The following is a 17,698-nucleotide window of genomic DNA, read 5'->3' on the forward strand; positions in this document are numbered from 1 at the left end:
ATTGTGTTTTAATTAAAAGAAACATATTTCCATTACTCTCATGCATGTTAATGTTGCTCTAGTCACCAGATGCTTTGTTATTTATAATTACTATCAGTTTTAACTGGACTGCTTTAGTATTTCACCTCTCTAAATTAAATTAGATAACTTGGAAAAAAAAAACCCAAGCATCTCCACCATTCACTTGTTAAGCAAATACCATTTACTGCATCTACCTTTAAGCACCAATCTTACACGGTTCTTATTATATATCCAATGTGATGTAATACAAGGGCTTGGGTCCAGGGTCTTGTTTGGCTGTGTCTTGTTCTAAACAAAGGATTTAACTTTCTGTAATTGCCAGGGGCTATGGCAAAACAGGAAAGAATTCCTTTCTATTTGCTCTGCTGTACTGTAACTAAGTTACATCCAGCACAAGCAGACAAACTATAGTACCTTCCCGATTCACTTCTCGGAAAAGATTACAAGTAGTTATGATTATCAGAGAAATGCCTCCAATACAGAGTCTTGGAGGACTAACTCCTAGTTAGGATGCAGGCAGCATGAGTCAGTTCTGGGTTGCCCTCTTCCTTTCCTGTGTTGTTTTCCCTCATTAGGAACACACTCGCTTCAGAAACAGAGAGGCTAACTGACCTGGAAAACTCATTTCTTGTGTGGTGAAGTCAAAGTCCAACCTGCTCACTGCAGCCTGAATTTCACCCTACAGCAACAATCCTTTCCATCCTCTACCTAGTTTTTTCTCTCGATCCTGCACTTTAATACTTTACATACAGGCATACTGACTCTCCAGGCACCCAGGAGCTCAGGAACACTCAGAGCACAGGTCTCCAAGAAAGGCACACCTTCCCAAAGTGCAAAAAATCCAGAAGTCTTTCTTAGGACGGCCACAGCTTCCTGACTTGTACAGCAGGATGCCCGAGATGTGAGGATAGGCCTGGTAATTCCAGAGCTTTCAAAATCCTGTCTTCAGTGCAAAGACCCTACACACCACGGATCCCCAAAATACACTAAGGAAAAGGGGGTTTGATCTCCTGACCCTGAGGAATCCCACCTGAAAAGGCTTCTCTGAAACTTCATTTCAGCGGCATCCTAAGAACCCAGGGAGCTTGTTTCTGACACATAACACAACAGAGAAGTTTAATATGAATATGGGAGATAACTACGGGAGAGAAAAGTGCAATAACCCCAGGTCACAAATGGGAGCAAAGACTGAGAAATGAAGAATTAGAGACAAAATCAGGAACATGAATATAGGGAGAAACTTGTAAAAAACATTTCTGACCCATGTCAAGAATAAGATGACATAAAATAGGATTTTATTGCCAAAGAAGGAGGTGGGGACACAGTATGAGAAAGTGAAAACAGCTTTAGCATGCGGAAAGGCACTTCCCTCTGGAGACATTCATCTTTCAAAAAAGCTAGATGTGGTATTCCTGGGATCACAGAAGTATGTTTTGTATAAGGGAAAGAAACCAGAAAGAAGGGCTTGTAAGAGACCTAAATACAGGAACACAAACAATTCCAAACAGAAGATATATTATTTCTGAAGCCAAAAATTGCATTTGCTTTGTATTTTGAGACATAGCGTGTAAGGCAAGGGCTTTCACACATTCCACAAACTATGCAGACCTGGATTTTCTTCAGGCTGTCAGGAAAATAGTATTAACTTTTCAAAAATCAGTGTGCAATACAAACCCTATTATAGGATTAGTGAGCACTGTTCCAGTAAGAAGAGAGTGTTTAGGAAAAGGATGCTTGATATTTTAATCTCTCTTCATCATTTAATTTTGGACTTTAAATAAGATTGAAAAGTAGATCCTGACACTCTGACTAAATTCAAGTGCAGATAATTAGTGTACTTTGTGTGGGAAACCAGAACTCTAAGGAATAAGTTATTTTCTGGTACTTCTGAACACTAATCAGCACTTGAATATCAGTGTTAGGTGAAGGTGGTTTTATACATACAGCTGCTTTTCAAGTTGTTTCAGCAATTTCAGGCAAAATTTCCATGACTTCCCTGAGCTTTATGACTTCAAAAGCTACAAACAACTCTCTATTCTCTATTTTCAGACCATTTAGCTTTTAAAAAATAAATTTTTAAAAAAATTAAATAAAAGACAGACTGCTTCATGATTATCATTATTCTGGGAGAACTCAAACTTTAATCACATTTGTTTCCTACAGCATTTGGATACTGCTTCAGACTCAAGATACCAGTCATCTCCTCTAAGATGCTTCTGCTGAGACTTCAGCTGCTGAACATAATTCCAATTTTTGTCAGACTTGCATCCTTTAAGAGCTTAGTCCTATCATCAAGTCCTTGTCTTACTGGGCTGCAGAACTGCATTTCTATGGGAAATTAAAAATGCTACTCTCTGTTTACTTACTATGAGGAAGTGTGGTACAACTGTTTGCATCCATATGGCTAATCTGTCCTCCGTCAAAACACGGTGGGCTTCCTTCCTACTGCTTACTGGAAAAGGTCGTTAGCCCAAGCTATTCATCACAAGGCATTGTCAGAAAAAGCAGTGATTGCCTCAGGTGAAAAATCACACCAGGAAACTCACTGAATATAAAATCACTGGACAGTGCTGAAACACAACCCCTAGCCCTGCTAATTTTCCGAACGTAGACACAGTCATAGTCTTAAGGCCTAAACTCATTATTGCTATTCCAGTTAGTGCACAAGGAGAAATGCAATCACGTCACATAGGTTATCTGAACAACTGACTTCTGGTCCTGTAAGCAAGTCTTTTGAAAAAGACTATGCTCTCAACTTTTTGAGCTCTCCCTGAGAGTGATATCATATCTTGTGATATGGCAGTACAAAAGTAACAAGGTGTAAGGTAACAGCTTTATTCATTACAGTTACTGTGAATATTCTACTTAGAATTATTTTCAGACTATCATATTAAAGATGCGTTAAGGATGTGTGACTCCTTCCCACTCCTTTAAAAAAAGATGGGGAGAAAGAAGCTGAACTAGAACAGTTTGTGAAAATAACACATCTAGTACTGAAAAATCACAAAGGCAAGAGCTACACACTTAAAATAACCTTTTTTAGTTTAGTACAGACACTCTTTCTCATTTCCAAATTTAAGCAGGTATCCCTCCTACCAATTGTATGGCAAGAGCTGTCATGTTGAGAAGCCTCTGGATCTCTAGAAGTGTACATGCTCGGTGTCTTGTAAAAATAGTTCTTGGTTGTTCTTGCTGCAAGAATTATTTGTTTCAGGCTATAATTTCTCCTTTTCTTGAGCCCAGACCCAGTTCTGTCTTGGTTAAATTCTAATGTGCTAGCAAACTTCCTGACTTCTACTGCATGATGTAATTGTACTGACAAGATTCACTTGCCAAGGTAAAACATGCAATGGTAAGGCAATGATCAAGCAAGCATTCAAAAGGCTGGTAATATATATTAAAGTTGTCTAGCGCTTCTCTTAGAAGTGTTGAGATTGCTTAGAACTCTACCAATAACTGTTGGGCTAAATTTATTCCTACAAAAGGTGTTGGTCCTAGGCTGAATCTTTCTGAAGTCTTCACCAACACGCTGAAGGCTGCTATGATCAAGCGTTTCTCTGAATTTGCTGGTTTGGACTGTTATGAGGCAAGCTGGAGGCCAGGGATCCTACAATTTGAACCATTATTTTTTTTGAGAGAAACAGTGTATTTCATATGAAAGTTCTACAAGAGATGAACAGATTTGGATGAAGAGCAAAGACTTTCCTCCTGGAAAGGCCAACTCAAAAACACAAGAGAGTTTTAAAAAGCAATACTAGAGCTCTCTGGTCCTAAAAAAAAAAAGGACGTGAACTGAGAATCCAGGCAGTAGATGCTGGAACAGGGAAAGAAGATAGAAGGAAAGTGAGAGCTGGTGTGTAGGCAGAGACAGATTGTACATGGATCTGAAGGAAGACAGATACCGTTTTACAGTGCTGAGTAATCCTGGAGTCACTTGTCCACAGAGGTACCTTTCTCAGCTGTACAATCAATTTAGGCATATGGATTAAATACGACAAGTCTAAGAACAAGGAAGACACAAGGGTAGCTTTCTACATGCTTGGTCTGTCTGGACTAAGCAGCAGTCTTCAACCTGTTGCAGACTCCTACAAGCCCGTCTAGTGTACTTGGGTGGAGGACAGTATCTCCCATTTCCAAACAAGCTCAAAAACTTGATAACCTGCATTATCTTGTTCTAAGAAGAAAATAGAAACATTATTGTAGTGAATTGTATTTTGTGCTGGTGAACCAAAGGCTGGTTTTAGCATTTTTTCACTTATACAGATTTAAACAGGTATTCACAAAGACTGAAAGAACGAAGGCTTAAGTTTACATGGGAACAGTTAAGTAGTTCATGAAATTCAATACTTCATAAAATTCTTTGTTACAAATTAACCTCTAAAAGCTAGTAAGTCAAACCTGTAAGGCATTAGAGTTAACCCTTTCCCCCACCCTAGCCCCATCATATCTCCCCCTCTATTGCTATTAATCTTTAACTCAGTATCACCTTCAAAAAGATTCATCTAGTCCTTTTGGGAACAGAAGCTGGAGACAATCTTCAATGACATTCAAATCAAACACAGAATTGTTAATGCTGACCCAAAGACTTTTCACATTTCTTTAAAAAAACCCCAAACTTCCAACATTACTGATTACAATTGTTTTAATCCTCTCTCCAATCATTTTCTTTGAACCGACTTAAATGAGCAACTGCCTGCCACATTTAATTGAATTTCCTTCAATTTTATATGCCTCTGCATTTAAATAAAAAGCACTATGGAAAAACTGAGTAATTAATGTTGTAACTGTCCACTGGACTTTCAGAGAATTACGGTAGCAAAAACCCCACATATGCCAATGAGTAATCAGAGATATACTATGACGTACATGGAGTATTTTAAAAAGAAGTCAGTGCAATCAGAAATCGTTGGGAAGATTGATAATTAAGATTTTTGCCTCGCATTGTTGCTCATATTTGTCTCCTAGATATTCATCCTTTTTCCCTTTCCTCTACATAGAACAAAATATTTACCTTTAGAAAATAAAGAACTCTTCAGAGCAGGCTTATTGGGTGTGCTTTTGTTGTACAATAGAGGAGCGTGCTCCACTGTATAAGTAAATATTATCTCAAAGTAAACACCACACACAAAGGTACTGACTGTATTTCACGTCTGCTTTATGATTTGTTCTGCACACGGAGGCCCATTTGCTGCCTCCTCTGCAAGGATTACACCACAGTCAAGGCAAGACTTAGCACTTACCCCCAGGCTGCCACTAGCCTTCCTCATTTCTCATATCCAAAAAATCAAAAGTGGACAAGAATGCTATAGTGAGCAAACCTACCCCATGCACAACCCACTCTATATTAACATATACAGCTTAATTTATATTTTAAAAACTTCATATTTCAAGAAACAGAAAATCTGGACTTTCCATTTTATAGGAAATGCCTTATTCTGTCACCTTCGCCATTGCTTTTTGGCAATCCCCAAAGCAGCATCCTGAAGACCAAGTGAGAACACACATACTGCTCTGTTCCTGAGGCTGCTATAGATGCTACTGCAAGCATGTTCCCAATTCTGTACATGGTGTGATGTTTTTTTCTTAAATAACTTGACAAATTCACTTGGTGTCTGATCCTCTTTGGTATCACTGTCACTAGCATGAAACATACTCATGCAAAGTACCTGACTTCACCACCACCACCACCACCACCACCTGCAGGTAGCACTTTTCAGCAGCTGTCTTTCCTACTCACATCTCTCATCAGAATAGTGGTACTATGGCAAGGACAGATGTCCCAGGCCTACAAAAAGCACACAGAATCGTCTAGGTTGGAAAAGACCTTGAAGATCACCTAGTTCAACCAACAGGAAGGGAACGAACCTGGATCATAACAGTTGGACTCTGTGACCTTGAAGGTCTTTTCTAACCTAAATAATTCTATGATTTTGACATCACTATGATGTTGATTCTGAGTATTCTGAGTGGGATAGAAGAACAGTGCTACCAAGGTTCCTGCTAACCCACCTGTACCACCCCTCTCAGTCTGATGGCAGTATATGTTATTTTTCAAGTATCTCCACAGAATTCAAAACCTCGGTGAGAGTATTGTTCAACCCCCAAAGAATGATGCAAGGATTACAATACTGATAGACTGTTTCTGTTTTGAAAAATATCCAAAAAAATTATTTTACTTTCCCTGTCCTCCAAACAGAATGAGAGAAACGTTTCTTTATTTTTAAATAGATCTCCAAAATTCAAATCATGTGGTCAGAGACTCTAAAGGTCCACAAGTTAAACTGACAATTTTGATTACTCTAGCAATAAAAATTATTTCTAGCATTTGTTTCACCAGTGTCATTTGCAAGTTTTTAGGGCTGGAGAAACAGTACACAGAATGTGTTAATATTACCAACACTCTAGATGACAATTATCTATTAGAACTTTTAGTTCACACAGTTTATGTATGAACTTGCTTAGCTTTCTTTTTTAAAACCATTCACACAGAAATGCATGATGTCTTTGTGATCACTACATCACATGAAAAGCCACAACCACGGCAAGTCTGTGAGGGGTATGGAGAAACAGATGAAATATTTTAGTCTTAGACTTAAAGATTACTTCCTATCATACATATTTTAAGTTCTTAAGAATTCTCCAAGGGGTCAGGTAGATAGGCTGTTTTATTTCAATCAGAAAATACACACAAAGTTTTGCATTCATAAGACATCAAAAGATATGTGGAACTCAAATCTCAACATGGTATCTCTTTCCACTTGAGATACTCTTATTTCATTGAAGATTGAACTTTCAAATTCAGAGGAACATCAAAAGGGACACTGAATAAATGAATCTTTTTGGTGCTGACAGTGCTAAGGGAGAAGTATAGCAATATCCCCTGGGCAAGTTTTGCTCAATTTTTTCCTACCCAATTCTGTGGATAGCCTGGCTCTCAGAATGGAAAATTGTCTTTATACATCACCGTATGGCAGACAGCAACTCAACAAACACAACACAAAACCAGAAAAAATGTTCTTGATTTTTCTAGCCATTTGATATAAAGAATGTTGCATCTTTTAAAGATCCTAATTATTTTAACAGGAACTAAAATGTGACAGAGCAGTCCTTCTGAAGGAGCCCACAGGTTCACTGATGCAGAAGTTTCACTTTCCAACTGCCTGTTTTACGCTAGCTAAAAATTACAGCATGATTTGTACTGGAAGTAGAACATTTTTCTTTCATTTCTTCTAATTTTCAGGAAATACACAGTTACCCCAGAAAGCACTTAAATAGTAAGATTCATTCCAAGTAATTTAAGCATTTTGTGGAAGCATGACACATCATTCAACACAATGCTAATTTTGCACAGTTCCAGTCTGGGCTGTTTAAGGAACTCTGAAGATTTCTATCATCCTCAAATACTATGGCTCCTTGGTAAGTATCAAGTGCTGACTGACTCGTTATTTTTACAGAAATAATTACCTTACAGTTTGTACAAATACAAAGCAATGTAAATAAGGAAAACTACAGTTACTTTTCATTGCATCAATAATTCAACCTAATGTACACCTTACCCAGGGGATATTCTCATGCTGTGTTTTTTGGCACAATCAACTCTTTGAAAGATCCATCAGATATCAGATATCCATCAGATACAGCTGTCCTCTTTCTCTCAAAAGGCAGACTTTCCTAACTTCTACTATACACAAAGCAGGATCTACTCTGACACAAGATAACAGTTGGTTGAGTCTCTACTTACACATATGCGAAGTTTAGGTCAGTAGACTCAAAACGCTGGCAACAGCACGTCAAACTCAGCAATGTGGCAGTCAGCAAGGACAAATATTCATATTCAGCAGTATTCAGAACAAAGCAAGCCAAACAGTACTGATATGCCTGTTACCAGCTACACTGCAGATCTAGAACACTACATATGAATTGTCCCAAGCCTAAAAACATGGTTTGCCTGAATTCTCTACTATGGGTTCACTTTCCTATGATAGTTTTACCACTGAAACACGGAGTGCTCATATGGAACAGAGAGAGTCTGCCTTCAATTTCTGATGCAGGTGCTGCAGACCTGCAGAGCAGAAGGGGCCAGAGAGCATCCCTGAACATATATGGGAAGGAGAGCATACTCCAGCTCACCAGATGGGGGAAAGCTGACAGACAGATTGATGGTACAGCTGTCACTTTGAATCAACAGCAAATGAATAAGCTCTGAAGGCTGAGTTAAGGAGACTCAAGTACATTAGGGGACAGTATCATCCTGTATAACAAGGAAGTGAGAGAAGTAGGTATGGAACTGTAACTGCTAAAGACAGCATGAACTTTGCTACCAGGTAATGATACTCGGCAGAAGCACCGCCACCTGAGATCATTAACACAGCAAGAGGCAGAGCTCAAACTGCTGAAACTGAAAGTATGCCTAAGCAACTAATCTAGCCAAGTAACTGTCAGAGTTTGAACGAAGAGCAGATAAATAAATATTTAGGAGATAGAAAATACTAGTCATTAAAAAAAAAAAAAAAGTTAATTTCCACAGACAGCTATGGAAGGATATATCCTTTACAGCTAAGTCTCTAGGAGAGTCTCTCTTTAGCTTATGATTCTGTAGTGCCAAGCACAATAGGATCTTAGCCACCATGCACAATAGAATAGCATACTACAAAAGGAATAAGGCAGAAATATTACTCAAGGACACTTTTCAAGGAGACCTCCCTGACAAGCTACTTAAAAGTAATAATAGAAAAAAAAAATTAAAGAGAGACAACAGCTTTAAAAAGACAGATGTTCATTTTCCTATAAATGCACTTTAAAAGTTATTGGAAAATTGAGGATTCTCTCCCAGAAAATATTTAGAAGACCATGCCATCTCTAGAAAATATAGGAAGGAATAAGTTTAACAGTAATACACCCTTTAAGTTCTAAAGATACTTAACCAGTTATTTAGCCAGTTTTAAATCATTCATGAAATGTAACAGGGAAGCCTTTTATTTGGTTAAGGCCAAAAGCACCACAAGAAGCTAAAAGAATGTTTCATGCCCTTTCCAGAGGGAGTATTTTAAGTTTTATGCAACAGAGAACAACTGTTTTTTGCAAAACTTCTAGAGGACATGGAAACCCAGATAATCTTCACACCCATTTTTCCATACACACTGTATACCTGGCTAGCAATATCATTACCCAGAGCACTCTTCTGTAAGTCAAGCTAACATATAATTTATTTTTTCAACCGAGACCTTTTTTTACTTAGGTAGACAGAGCTTAGACACACTTGGAAGCAAAGTGGAAAACGAGCTTTGACAAGATCAGAGGATCACCAACATCTCTACAGACTAGAGCTTCCTAACACTTGCTTCTCTCTCCTACAGGCTATTCCTTCTTCCCAGGCAAGGGGAGCTAGGAAACCCCACCCACACTTTCTTCTCAGCATCCCCATTCAAGAACAGGAAACCTAACAACAGCCAGGTATTTCCTCTTCTCTTTCACCACTCCCACAGAAGTCCTACATTCTTCACACACACACACTTACTTGCTGTAGCTCCTCACAAACAGTGTATCTGGAGTCCTTCCAGCACAGTTAACCCTAGCAGCTGGGTACTGCCTGTTCTAACAGCTGCTTCTAATCAGTTGCACAGACACGCCTGGGAAAATAGGCTGCACCATATTGCCATGGGGCAAGTCAAAAGCCATCTACCTTTATTCATATTTATTGTCCAACACAGTGCCTACAAGCCTGAATTTCTCACACTGCTTCAGTCTTCTGTTTCTCTGAACAGCTCCCCAAGGCATTATGTCAGCACACAAAGCAGGTGGTAGGACAAGACCCCGTCACCCAAGCATGTGAGATTTCCCCAATGAAAGCTAAAATCATTCAAAGGGAAGTAGGTACTCCCACTGACCCACACACTCACTCTGAACTATGCCCTATCTTCCCTTTGTTTTCACTGTGATCAGGTCAAAACACATCAAGCAGAAAGAAGGGAGAAGGTCAAGAGACTATTTTGGGTTGGTTTTTGTTTTGTTTTTACAGTTTTCAATGTTTGTACCTGGTATCAAAATAAGTGCAACAATGTCATCAGGATTATTGACAGAAAAAACATTAAGATGCTTACTGTTGAGAAGGAAAGGCAGCTCTTCATAAGGGCTTGTTTTGGTCACATAATATAAAAGAAATGAAGATATTAACTTCTCTGATGCATTGATTAGTTTTGACCATGAAGACAAAAGCAGGAAACTGCATCATTGATTTTATTAAGTAACTTTAGAAACCCTTTAGTGCTACATAAAATAATATAACTGCTCTATCTGTGGTGGTGACTTAGAACTCATTTTTGTACCTACTGAGAAAAAAGCACCACTACATCCTTGGAAATCTATCTGATGACCAAAAGCATAAGAAACGGTGGGGGTGAGGACAGTCCCTACATTCATCTCAGACAACTCTGAGATTCAGTTCGAGACTACATCGGTGAGTTACTCGTTTTTATCTCAGTGAGTAACTACAAACAGGAACACAGCCACAGAACAGCAAAGCCTGGTATGAAACAACTCTGTAGAACATCTGGACCACTGTACCTTCGGGAACAAGGGGCAATTCCTGGCCACAACACAACATTAATTCCATGACATCTTGAATTCCTGATGCAGTCCTTCATCTTGCAGGAGCAATAACAGCATCTCTGTTAGAGTCAGTCACCTTTCTCCCAAAACTTGCAGAAGCACTTAAAAGCTCTACTCCTCTGGCAAGTCTCCAGACAGAATTCCCAACAGTTACTCAATGTAATTGCACAAACTACTTTTTTTTTTTTTTTTTTTTTTTTTTTTTTTTTTTTTTTTTTAACTAAGCCCAAGACAAACACACAAAAACCCCACAGTGATTTTCCCTCTATCATTCTTCCTCCAGAGTTTCCATACAAAGCTATGCTGCACAGTATCCCCAGGGATAAAAAAAAGGACATCCTTAAACTTTTCCAAATGTAGGTGTCCTACATCTCGGGTAAATCACCTAATACTCACTCTGAAGGACTGCATAAGTTTTCTTAACAGTTGTGTAAACTAACCCTTTCTAGCATCTACAACCATTTTTTCCAGCAGGAACTCTTCAGAAGTGGTATCTGAACTTACTAATAATAAACTGGTTTTAACAAACTTATGTGATCAATCTTATTGCTTACTCTAGTTACACTGACACACAACCTACCAAGAGATACAACAGAAGACTATTATGGCTATACAGTTATTTATATTGACCAAACCAAATAAATCACATTTCACCTTTTTCCACAGAACCTACTGTTTATTAGAGAGAATTATACTACTTTTTGATTTGGCTTTCATATCTGTCATTGCTTTGCCTTATAATAAGGTGTTTTATTTACTATGTGTTGGCATAACACTAGTTCTTATTTTCATCGTCTTAACCAGGAAATCAAGAGAGGACAGCACAGCATGGAAAGACACTCAAGTAGCCTGAAATGGAGCTGGGGCAGGTTACAGCCCCCTGATAGACATTAAAGACTCATTAATCGGAATTATTTCCTTGCACTTTGGGCACAGTAAGTCCATAAAACCTGAGTTTGTCTCCCCCACCTCTAATGCAGTAGCAAAATACTGAACAATATTCAAAGGTTAAATTCCCACCAACTTTAAGAAAATAAGCACTTGGGTAAAAATGAATTTCCCTACTACAGGAGAAGCAACAGCACAAACAGTATCCTATGTAGAAAATGAAGTCCAGGGAAGGGGATGAGAAAGACTGAGATGCTATAGCTGCTCCTTCCTCAGGAAAAGGTTTGATCAAAACTCTTATGTTCTTGGATCCCATGGAACTCAGCTGTCACCTAAGCTAGAAGAGGCCAAGTTTCCATAGTTCAGCGACTCATGGAAATGGTTTGTGTTCCAGTTTCAAGGGATGGTGATAAACTTCTGGTCTCAACCACAGCTCCTGTAACCTTGTGAGTTACAGACCAGAATACTGCACCTAAAGAACTTACTACTTCAGCCACTGAGCCAAAGTAATTCAGACTTATTTCTAAGCTTATTGATGATTACCTCTTGTGCTTTTTCATGTCTATGTCCCATCTGTTCTGAAAGTACTGTTAGGAAATAAACAAGCTCATTAGCAGAGGTTGATGTGATTACCTTTCTATACTTGATGTCTACTTGTCAATCTAAAAAACAAGACCAGAGATTCAGAATACAGTTTCATGTCTCATTCCTATATCTCAGTATGATCTCAGGAAATGGGTATTAGTGGAAGTCTCACTGATGTAGAACGTGGCAGTTGAACTTAGGCTCAGAAGATAGATTTTTTCCTCCCCACCATCCCACTAACAACAGGCTGTCCTTTAATAAAAGAAGAATTGCGTGAGAAGACTGAAATATATACATTCCAAATTTTACCTCTTTTCCTTCTTCAATGAACTGGAAAATATTTAAGTTGTTATAAACTAAAAATACACAAAATGTTTCCTTAATCACTTAAAAGTCAAATATTGTGACTGAACGCTGCTTAGGACACTTATGGCTGGCTGTAGTGATGCGTAATGCCTCTTGAACCAAGCGCATCTCAGATGCCGACATGCAAAATCTAATCTCCTCACTTGTATAGAGAGTCACAAATGGTATGGTTTGAATGGAGGATAGATCCCATACATCTCACATTCTCAAAACTCTGCTACCCCACGTCAGACAGAGAGGTATCTAAAGAGATTAAAAAATGTGGACATTCAGAAAGACACAGCTATTACTCCTTAAGTATGCTTGTCATACATATATGTAACAAATTTACATATATATATATAGTAAGTATATATTTTATATATAGCTTTAGTATATGGATATGCACATACGTGTCTATAAAATCCTCTAACAGAGACTTCATCAGTTCTGAATACCTATTGTTTCACTTACACCTTCAAATACTGGCAAGAAATTATGCCTAATACAATCAGATTTAGCCTTTTGCAAGTGCTAGAAACACACTTCCAGGGTGTCGTTGGGCTCTACACAATTTGTGGTCAGAACGAGCAGTCCTGTGCCAGGAACCCTCCACCTTTCAGCAATGTCCTTAATCCATAATTTGTCATCTGGCTCCAGCTTCTCTCCTGCCTGGGCTCTCATCAGTTCTCTTTATGCATTATTTTGTTAGTAGAAGTAAACAGACCAAAAAAAAAAAATATGCAGAGCAAATTCAACTCATTTCTTTGTTGTACACTCCCACTTCTGGAATCCTAACCTACTCAGATGCCTGACCCATTAGCTAGTGCTATAGTAGTTCTGTAAAAAGGGGTAAAGCACTTCTGTTTCACATTTCAGTGAGTTAAGCAGGGAGAGTATTTGGCACTCCTCAACTAAGAAGCAGGTAACTCCTTTTTACCATATCTCACTTCAGATACACCATGGCCTTAAATCAAAACAGGCCATAATTTTTTGGAATCTCTCCCTAGGCCTTCATCATACTTCAGTGGACTTACTCATGCTGACTAACCTGCCACATGTATTTCCTCAGCCACAGTCTTTTTTCTGAAATACTAATTTTTAACAGGCTTCCCTACAGACTAATTTTTATCCAGTACTTATTTTCCCTGAAGGGCTAGCATTTTACCTAATTCACTGACACAATCAGCATAACTACTGCAAGTAGAACTCTGCAAACACCACTTAAAAGTATATTGTGCAAAACCATAATGTAGCGAAAAAAAATTCCTTTACAAGTCAGATCACATTCTCCGTATAGCCACATTTTTAGCACAATGTGTGAATATGGGTATAGATTTATCAAGCCGTTTTAAGTAAACACATTAACAGAAAAAGCTTAAGGGAATAGTGGTGGCCTTATATTTATAATAGTGATTTTCTTCTGTGAAGATAATGTGTTTTTTTCATCTTATTTTTGCAAAACCTCCTGTACTACTCATTCCAGTATTAAAGCAGAAATGAACACTTCATTACATAATCTTAACTATAGATATTATTGGCAAAAGGGAAGCAAAGTTCAACATACTACAAATATTTGAAAGGCATCAATCATATTTGCCAAAACAATTTATTTTATCAAGCCCAAAATATCTAACATAAGCGTTAGTCACTTGTACCAAATTTCATATGCTAAAAGAAACAGATTGTAGTAATCACCTTATCAAAAATTTACTGGCAGCTTATAAATATATTAAGCAGTAGTATTTCTCATATAAGGAAACATTCTGGGTTCAAAACCCAAGCAAATTAAAAGGGAATTCTCATAAATTACAGCACAGCAGTCTCCCCTTTCAGAAGCCTGAAGACTGTGTATCTCAAAGTATAGCTAACCATTAACAATTAGCTAACTGCAGAAAACACTTGCATGAGAAGTGCCTCACCTGGAGATCTCAGTAGACTGAGCTAAATTACAACATGTGAAAGGATCCTCCGACTGCCTTTCTCCTATGATGCTTCTTAACACTCTTTCTTCCATAACTTTTCAGACACTTGTTTAATCTCACAGGCCATCTGAATCCTAGTGAGGCTCTCACCACTGCAATTCAACACCTGTTCTCTCTTTCCTTACACGGCCGCCAACCATGTCTCCCTTACGTTACTTCAAAACACTGCTACCAGAAGCATCTTCTAATTGCCAACTTCTTCACAACCCTTCACTAGCATCCTTATTCTTCTGCAAGTTCTCCAATGTAATCCATTAGTCCCTCCAATAAGCAGGCCAACATCAGCTCTAGTTTTAGTCATATGTTCACCTTTGTTTGTCAATTAACACAGCCTCTGTTTATCCCTCCTCAAAACTAATCATCTACCATAGCGTGGACAGCAAACCCCTGAAAGGCAAGTACACAGCCAACTGTGATGACTGGTACTGACTGACCAGGAACCAGCTATCCACTCACCAGCTCTCACCCTCCAGTTTTACCTTGGGTTTCAGATGGTAAAACCTTCCATTCAGCCTTTGAGTTTTTTGCATAACAAGGCCCCATTCTCTCTGTCCTTGCACCGCCACCACTGCTGTGCAAATCTTAATAACAGGGCATGTAAGGTAGTTTCTGGAATATATGTCCCAGCGCTCCTGAAGCAGTCTCCATTACAGAAGATGAAGATGTAAGAAGTTAACATTTGAGATCAGGCTTATCACCCCCCCCATCACAAGCATGCACATATAGATGAAACCTCAGTTTACAAAATATCCGACAGTGCCATCTTTGAGACCGCGTAAACCAAATGCCTGGCAGGTGATGGAAAAAGCCTGTTTACACATGTGCACGCATGTATAGATGTATATATGCATTCCTTTTTAGTTAGTATTTTAGGCATGGTTATGGCTGACTCCACACTTTTCGTCCTACTGTTTGTATCTTTATGTGCACCAGAAACAATCAGCTTCAGTCCCAGCAGTTCTGTTAGTTTTTATCTCCTAGCATTTTCTAAAAGTGGCTCCTGGTGGCTTGTATAAATAAAAGCAGGATTTTACAGGAATAACAGATTTATAACTTTAATATGACTGCCCTCCTTCCTGCATTAAAGTCTACAGTACATGACAAATCAGGTTAAGCAAGCTGGTATCAAATCTGAAGCCAAAAACATTTTTGAGCCAAACCTTAATTCTCTGAAGAGCTTCAAGCTTATTTTCAAGATGTTAAATTATTGATAAGAAAAATCAATTCTTTCTCCAACTCAGACAATGTCATATATTCACAGCATATGCAGCAATAACTAAGGTAGCTTTTCGGTTTTATTAGCTTCACAACCCTTTAGAATTAAATGACCTACCTTTTCCTCATTAGAATCCAGATACAGTCACTATGGACAGCTTCACAACTATTAACTTCAGATGATAATAAAAGATTTGTCTGAAAACAGACTGTCAGTCAAAAAAACATGTGACAGACCAGCAAATTCCTAAGTTTATTTATTAAACTAGTATTATTTAACCAATACCATTAAACTCAGACACTTCAGGATATAAACTGAAATGCATTCCATTCTGACAACAAAATTTCCTCAAAGGATCTGAAATAATGAAACATATTCCATCTGAAGAGGCAATCAAAGAATAATCGCAAACAATCCTGGGAGAAAAGTAGGCAGATGGCAAGAACAGTTCTTTGTGAGAAATAACCTTCCTGAAACAAAAATATTGAATGTCTATGTGCATACTTTTGCTTAGACTTGTAGTTCCACAGATTTTATTAAGTTTCTCTCTCCTAGCATTTCCAGAGGATATATTGGGCCCAACAAAGGATAAAATGGTTTAATCATCTGTAAAAGTATCCCAACCGTTTTAGTACAAGATATATAAAAAAGGAAGGAGATAAAGTGATGTTACCAGTCTTTCCTGTTCTAAAGTAGAACAGCAGTAGTGAGTAAGCAATTATTTACAAAGGAGCAACAATCACCCTGATGCCCTATCCCCAAAATATCCCAACCATCAGTTTTAGGACTTCATGATGTCATATGATGAGTTAATGAAGAAGTCTCTCGAGGGGTTGATGATGTCCAGTTTAGTATATAACGTGTAAATATCTGATGACCTATACAGACAGAGGAGAAACAGGTTGGTTAGTTACTATGCTTCTCCCATTGGACACCTCAACCAATACACCCTTGTCTTATTATGCAAAGTAAGAGTCTTAGATAAAAATGAATAGCTGTGTGCACACAAACAGAAGTATCTTTTGTTCCCTGAATAGCCTACCAGTTAGGACACCCTCCAAGACTTATGTGCCAAATGCAAAAAATCTTGCTCCCAGTTCTCTGATGAGTGTCCCCAGAACACAGGCAAACCAGATTCTTTTCTGTAAGCAAAGTGAGCCAGCAACACTGCAACTCCAAAATGTTCCCGAATGAAACCATTCAGCCAAAAGAATGCAGTTGCAATTAACTTTTAAATCAGCAAATGCACATTTTTTTGATGAATAAAGCTTCTCTAAAAAAACCCTATTCAGTTCTAACATGAAACCCATAAAATCAGTAAGTAATAAATACCTGGTTTTCAGTCAGCCGCAATTCAAATGTGAGATACAATCTATAGCAAATATCCAGACAGGAAAACTATTTGAAAAACACACGAAAACCTCAAAATAAAGTGGAATTAATTTCGTTGTTGTAAATAACTCATTCTAAGCTTTGATTTCCATGGTACTGTTTCTGATCTAAGCAAATGAGAAATTCACTGTGGAAGTAAGCTTACCTAAGTGCTTTAGAGAGAGCTCACACGTCTAGGCAAAACACAGCCATTTGCAGAAGGTAAATAACAGATGTTATTTTTCCTTCTTCTTCTTACTCAACTACTATTGCATATGTTGCCTCCCTGCCCACAGAGCCTTCCCGATTTGCGCCGCACGCTGCGCCCCGGCCCTGAGGGGGTGAAGGAGCAGCAGGAGGAGTAGGAGCAGTGTGGGCGGCGAGGCCCCACAGCTCTCCCTGCCCCCTGACAGAGGTGCCCGCCCTGCGCGGCGGGACCCCGCGCTTTCTGCGGCGACGCACCGCAGCCCATCGAGCTAAACAGAAACCCCAACCACAGGGCCCCAGCTCGGGGGCGGGCAGCTCCACATGCCCCCCCCCCTCCGTAGGGGGTTACCGCGGGCGCGCAGGGACAGCGGAGCCCGTGGCGCTGCCCTGCTCACGTCCCGCCGCCTCAGGGGGCGGAGGACACCGCGGCGTGGGTCCCTGACCGGAGAACTGTGGCGTCTGTCTAGGAAGA

At 39.0% G+C, this 17,698-nt stretch overlaps 1 long non-coding RNA gene across 1 annotated transcript; it reads right to left on the minus strand.

Moving 5' to 3' along the window:
* Positions 1 to 15,887: 15,887 nt before the first annotated feature.
* On the minus strand, positions 15,888 to 17,668 carry LOC113477683. Its single transcript, XR_003397943.1, has 2 exons — positions 17,186 to 17,668; positions 15,888 to 16,526 (listed from the first exon to the last, which is right to left on the minus strand). It is a non-coding gene; the product is annotated as an uncharacterized LOC113477683 (long non-coding RNA).
* Between the last annotated feature and the right edge of the window lie 30 nt (positions 17,669 to 17,698).

The sequence above is a fragment of the Athene cunicularia genome (genome assembly GCF_003259725.1).
Source record: "Athene cunicularia isolate RWA chromosome 3 unlocalized genomic scaffold, athCun1 chr3_part1, whole genome shotgun sequence".
Taxonomy (NCBI): Eukaryota; Metazoa; Chordata; class Aves; order Strigiformes; family Strigidae; genus Athene; species Athene cunicularia.